This window comes from Melampsora larici-populina, assembly GCF_000204055.1.
Source record: "Melampsora larici-populina 98AG31 unplaced genomic scaffold MELLAscaffold_22, whole genome shotgun sequence".
Taxonomy (NCBI): Eukaryota; Fungi; Basidiomycota; class Pucciniomycetes; order Pucciniales; family Melampsoraceae; genus Melampsora; species Melampsora laricis-populina.
The window spans coordinates 240,918-248,360 of record NW_006768786.1 but is presented as its reverse complement, the minus strand read 5'-3'; positions in this window follow the sequence as shown (position 1 = coordinate 248,360).

The following is a 7,443-nucleotide window of genomic DNA, read 5'->3' as shown; positions in this document are numbered from 1 at the left end:
ACCGTAGAAGCAGCAGCACCTTTACGACCTTGGGTAGCAAGCTTGATAGAATTGCCCTGGTCAACCTTGACCTCCTTTTTAGTATGTATCTTGAACTTGACCTGGACGGTCATCTCGTTTCTTCAATCAAATTGAACCCACGGAGCCGTTCCAACTTGGTGAAGTGGATTTTGAAGAGCACAGGTACCTGGAGCATTGTCACCTGTTGGGTAGAAGGTCTTCAAATACTGGCAGATAGGTACATCAGTTCTAAGAGCATCCGCAATCGTTGGGTTAACTAGCGGGAATAGCTAAGTATTTAACTTACCGATCTCGAAATTTCCACAACGGTCGAATTTTAACAAATCTTTTGTTAACTTTGCGACAAAAAATCGGTAGGCTGGGACAAAGTTATCCCAGCCTACCGACGCGTTAGCTAACTCTGAGTAGCTTCAAGTCCCAACCAGTCCCAACCTCACACCAAATCACAACTACACTTGATCGATCATCCCTCGTCACCCTCCTCAATACAAATACCCAAATTCAACCTCGATTTCCATCCACTCCATTCCCATTCATGATCAACATCATTTTGATCATCTTCTTTGACTACCTCTGAATTTGACTTTCACAAATCTGGATAATACTACTTACTTCAATCTACCTTTCATCACAATTCTTCTTGGTTAATCAATCATTTCTTCTAGCAGTGATGTATGTATATTATTAATCTTTCGGTGTTGATGTCAGTCTATACAAATGAATTTGTAGATATGTTAAGCAAAGAAGGGAAAGCAAGAGCTTGAATCTGTGTTGATCGATCATCGATCATACAAGTTGAGCACAGGAACGATTCAAAAAATGGACCTTTAATAATAAGGAACAAAGTGATCACATGATGAAGTTGATGTTGTTGAGCATATGAGGGATGAAAACCCACAAATCTGTGTTTAGCTCCAAGCTAGAGCTGACGACTGTAGGCCCAGTCTTTAACTTGGAGTTTAGACTTCTTTAACTCCAAGTTATAGACAACGACTGTGTGATTTCGGGTTGAATTACTTAACTCGGGCTAAAGATCTTTAACTTTAGCTCCGTTAACTCCAAATTTAACGCCAACGATTGCGGATGCTCTAAAAGGAAAGATTTTGTAATTGGAGAAATGGGCTTACATGAATTCATGTGACCTTCAACAGCAGGGACTCCTTTGATATCAGAGGCTATTTCGATGGATGTGTGGCGTTTAGACATGTTAGGATTTATGTTTGGTTTATTGCCAAGCTGATAATATATAGATAAGCTAATAATCAGAACAAGACAAAAGCCCAAAACCAGAGGAAAAAAGCGACAAACTAATAACAAGACAGAGGAACAGAGGCACGGGTCAAAATAAGGCTGATTGTGGATTAATAACTTCAAAACCTGGGAATTCATAAAGGACGGTGTGGTGAGCAAGATCTCTACTTAAGCAAAAAAATTAAAAATTATGTGAAAATTCGAGTTTTTGGTCAAAGGCAATATTATTATTGAAGTTATTAGTCATCAAGGTTATCAAAGTTGATTCATTATCTTCATTTCATTATCTTTCAAATCATATATTTACATAAGCAATTGATAAGAACATTTAAGAGTAAAGAAGAATTCGAAAAGATCAATAAAAATAGTATAAGAGTGAAAATCAAATTAAGAGAATTAGTAAGAAGAGATTTGAGGAAGAAGAACATTTAGTTTGGATCTTTAGGAATGGAAACTGTTATGAAAAGAATGAAAGAAGAAGAAGAATATTAAGAAAGTTGGAGAAAAATTCGAAAATATGGGTATGAAAGCTTGGAAAGTGGTTTTTAGCTTATTATTAGAAGAGATATTGGTTCAGGAAGGTTTTATTGTGAAAGAGAAGGATAACATTAGTCAGCAACAACTTTAATCATGAGGATTGATAATGGAGGTGTGAAGTTATTCAAGAAAAGGGAAATTTTGAAGAAGGGTACTATGGTATTGATTCCTGTGTAGTGATGTCATTGATGGATTGATTGCGCCAAGAGTTTTTCAGAATGATTTTAATGCTGTGTGATTGATTGGAGTGCTGTGGAATGATCTTTTGATAGAAGGAAAATCATTATTAGACGTGAAAATAGTCAAAATTCATCAAAATTGGAGGTTTTCAGTTAATTACATATGGTAAAACTTGTCAGAATTAGGTGTGTGATAGTTCATTCGACGCAGAATCATTGGTTTCATGATGTACACCCTTTAAATCATTAGTAGCGGAGGAGTAGTGAAAAAGTTATAAGGCAACAAAGGAACTGGAGTGAATTTCGAATTTGGAGGTTACATGTGACATTTACGTGACAAAACTTTATTTTTGCAATCTTTACAACTCAATACCTTATTCATCACACATCAGAAATAGGTGATATGGGGGTGATAAATGATCAGAATCACGAGGGCTATCAAATGAGCTATAGTAATCCAAAATTGAACAACTTTACAAAAAATTTGTAATTCCAAAAATGGATTTCAGCTATGAATATTAGGAAAAAATCACCTGTATTCATCATAAGAAGATCTGTTCATCATTTATTCACATCAATTGATCAAATTCACACCTTAAATCATTACAAACAATAATAATAATGACATCATATGATTACATTGGAGGAAATTCTGTTGATTTTGACGGTTTTTGAGGTTTTTTGGAGGTTGTTGATCATTGTTGAAGGGTGTTGTCAGCCCTGAGTACATATACATGTACCCAAAACTAACCTGTAACAGTAAAAAACATATGTATAAGATTAACTACATGTTACATACTGAGCATATACTGTATGTAACATGTAATACAATGTATTAAAACCTTTATTACATATATATGGACCTGTAAAACAACATGTAATATGTAACAAAACACCAATTACACCTCATAACTCAGTGTCAAGAGTTAAATGCTTATATTACATACCACACACAAGGTGTATATGTAATTAAGCATTACTAGTAACAATCAGTACTACATGTCAATAACTAAACCTGAACCAATGTAGTGATAATAACAAATATCACTACAGTTAGGTTTGGAGAGGAGAGTATATAAACCCTCCTCTCTCAGCCTTCAGAGAATCCCCCAAGCAATCATTACCCACTACTTTTAAAGAACAATTAAAGTTCACTGAAGTAAAAAATCAAGAGTCTTATACAAATAAGACTAGTGATAAGCTTCATCAACTTTAATCATCTTCCTGATTAAAAGTAGGTAATACAATTCTTCATTCCCCTCTGGATCCTCTACTTCCCCTAAGTAGAAACCCAATCAAGGCTAGTGACCTCCAACAACTCCAGGCTAGTGACCTTAAGAAGAACTTCAGGCTGGTGACCTTAAGAATAACCCCAAGTTGGTGACTTTAAGGACAACCAGATTGGTGAACTAACTCACTCTTTGATCTGTTACAATAAAGATTAAAGGAAGGTCCAGGATCCAACCTTCATATATTATAATAAACATCATATTATAATTACTGAATCTCCTTTTTAGGAGTCAATTAACTGAAGTCTGTCTGGATTTGTCCAAACAGACTGTCAGTCCCTTTCTTCTCTTTAATTTTCCTTCTTTACTTCAATTTGTAACTACTACATATTTGAAATAAAGAAGTTAAATTTAAATAAACCTACTATTCTACCCTTCAGTGAGCACTGAGTACTCCTACAAAGAGCACCCATCCCTCACATTTGGGGGCCTCATTGTGTTGAAACCCAATTCAAACCTCAACTTTTTACCAAAGTGAGATTTCATACCTCTAGACAAACAGTGTAAGAACCATCAAAATTAAAATCAAGTGTAACTAACCACCAATCACACTACTCAACTCATAAAAAACCACACCTTGATACAAAGTATAAAGTACTACATATCAAAGCAAAAATAAATTGAGCATTGTGATTTAATCATCAATCACCTCACTCAATAACAACACCATATCACTTTAAATCTTAGAAACATAACAACCCTCTAAAAATAACATTTTTTTTTCAGTCTAGAAGATTTCAAGCAATTGTAGTTATTTTATTACATAACCTTGAGTGACAAACTGAAGAAAAGTATTACGAGTAATTCTCGAAAAACTAAAAAGCCCTGAGATAACACTACAGAAACGACGAGTTGGGTACGGTAGTTACACATACATATAACAAATTTGAGATACCCCATCGGAATATCATATACAAGTAGATCGAACAAAGGAATCAAATCGTACCAAGACCAAGAAACGGAAAGAACAATCCTTTTCACGATATCTTATTGGACGAAGCGAAAACAATTAGATTCAAAGGAAGAATACGAAAGGATCTCAACTCAAAATCAAGAAATCGAATTCCGTTGTTCCGATCGGGTAAGCCACACCAAATAAAATCGAGAATATAAGAGTAAGCACTTACAGTTATTAACAGCAGCCACAATTCTTGATTACCTTCTTGTTTGTTCTTAGCAAGACCTCACTCTTACTATTAGTTTTTTTCTTTCTTTTCTGTCACAAATCCTCAGAAGATTCCATTAGTACAGCAATAATCAGTAACCGAATCTCTCATATGAGTCGAAAGGATTGTTCTACTCCAACTTACCGCCGCAGAAAGAACAATACGAAATCCGTTTATTACGCAACCACATCGGCGAACACGATCAGCAGCGAAAGAGTAAGTAATTAAACCAGCTAATAAATCTCTAATAAAAAAAAAGTAACGCACGACACTGACATCATACATCCAGTGTCTTTGATACGATCCCACATCGGAAATTATTCCGATCCACGACATACCTGGTATAAGAAGATCTACCCTTTCGATAGCGATCAATCCTTAGACAAGATTCTTCCACTCCGAGAACCTTGTTATCCTTACTTAAACCAATCATACAAACTCCGAAACCTTTTTCGAACTATCAAACTAGTAGTTTATATTAAAAGTAACTAGAAACTTCTAATCTTATTCCAATACCTCTAATCCCTGAACATTAACCATTTCAAGAAGAACTAACGATTTTTTTTTCGTTTCGTTTATTTTTTTCTCATCTCTCTTCCATCCTACACATTTTTTTTTCCCTTCTTTCTTTAATCTCTTCCTTTCATCGTATCATCTGTTAACGTGGATAGTGTCCTTCCCGCACATATTCAACTCCTTAGACCTCGCTAACCACGGCACACCAAACGAGCAATCCGGCCGTCAATCTGTAGGTGCAGACCGTACTCATCGCTCCACACCAGCAATCGACGGTTCTGTCCTTGACTTTGAGGACGCGTACGGTAACGTCACGCAGGAACCAATAGAGATCGAATCCACCGTAGCGACTCCGATCCCACAAGATCCGTTAGCCAACATAGACATTGACTCACCTGGCTCAGACGTAACCGCAAGAGACCAATCGCGAGCTCAAGGACCCCCTCCCGAAGCCTTATAAACAGCTCAGTACCATAGTAACTATATCTCCTTGAATATATTTTTTTTTTTTTTTTTTTAGTTCAATTCCTTTTTACATAAGTAAAAATATTGATTTTACAAATTATTTTCTATCCTAAAAAGATCAAGATCCGAATATCGGTCCGAATCAAGGACAGCAACAACACCAAGTACCAGGACCTCAAGTCAATCGTAAGTACAAGATACGTCGTTAATTTTCAACATCTATAAACAAAAAAAAACTAATTAAAATCTTTTCTTCTTTTTACACTATATCTCTTTCACTACGACTATGTCCGCCAGAGAATCACAACCACCAAGCCAAGCTAGCTCAATCAGCACAAGAGGCTCAGCAAAATCGCGACGGTCAGCCGAACCAAGAACAAGGAGCACGAGAGGGACACCAGTGGGGGAGTTATTCCCACCACTACCCAGCTCAGGTAAGCCAGACTTGAGTTTGGTTGATAGTTTAGAAAGAACTAACAAATTGACTTTAGACTCAACAACAACAGGCGGGGTATCACTACCAACCGCACTATCCTCCGAATCTAGCGGCACCGGTAGCTCAGTACCCACCGGCACCATCCCCAGCCTACAACCCCCAACCTCAATACCATCCTCACCCTTCCCCGGTGTATCAACCCCAACAACCGGCTCAAGGTTCGAGCAACCAGCCCATGCCACCGCCTCCTCCTCCGCAACCGTCGTACCAGCAGACCCGCGAAGCCGAGGAAGCCCGACTCCGTCAGGCGATTATCGGTCTCAAGCAGAACCTAGACGAAGCCCGCGTTGCGAACAACAACGCGAACTTTCGACGAATCCTCGGTATGGCCAAGGAAGCCCACAAGGAACTCAAGGAGTTCCTTGGGGGCCGTCGTCATCGAACCAAGGTAGAGCAAGTAGCGAACTACAACCCCTACCATCTGAACCCACGAACGATGGAACCGTTCGAGAATCCACGAGCAGCCGGTCCATCCAGCCAACGCCGCAAGAGGGCTCGCGACGACGAGATCGATGCCTTAGCGGAGAACGCATCCAACTTACTGGATATGATCTTGGTAGTGAAACGGATGAAACAAGACGATTCCGACCCAGACCCAAAGGGGAAAGGGCAGGAGAGGGAGCGAGATCAGTAAGTATCTTGCCTCCTCCCAGTTCTGCTTTTCACCATCATCCATCAGTATTGTATACTGATACTCCTTTTACTGGCCCCCCTTTAGAGAGTGATTCCTCCAATTTACTATCTCCTTCAGTAGAATCTGTAAAGATGGAAGAAGTCGAGATAGGACAGGTAAACTATCAAGGGCTGTTCAACCAGCCACATTCAGTTTCCAAATTTGATTCCAAAGTTTCCTCTTCATCTATTTCTGTCTCAACTTCTCACTTAGACCTAGATGATCTTATTTGACGAAAAAGTTATGCAATTTACGAGAAAGTTGAAATTTTAAATCCAACCCTGAGTCTACTAAAACATCAAAGTGAGACAAGTGAGCAAGTGAGAGTGAAAGAATTCCAATTGACTTGCCAATTACAGAAATCATCCTATGATGATATTATGATTAAGTTTAAAGATTTGAGTGAGCAAGTAGCAGAAGTGAAAAAACTTTTTAGTGAGCTTGATATCAACAGATATCATAAAGAAGTACAAGAGGAAGTAGCAAACAAATTTTCAGAATTAAAAACACACCTTGTTGAAGTTAGAAACCAATTAAGTTCATCTCAAACTGAAGAGAGCCCTAAAAGTAAAGGGAAGGGAAAGCAACAAATACCTTCTTCTGAAAATAAAGACAACAGTGCATCAACTTCTAATACAAGTCGAGAGGTTGCACCAGGAGAAAAAGAAATTCAGAACTCTGAAGTTACTCCAATGTATAGCTTGAATAAAACCCAAGCTCTAGTATTACAAATTAGAGAAACTTTGAATAAGAGATATGAAGAAGCAACTCTAACAGCTTCTCAACAAAACATGATCAAACAAATAACCAACCTGGCCAGTCAAATTGCTACAAGGATTTCAGACAATGA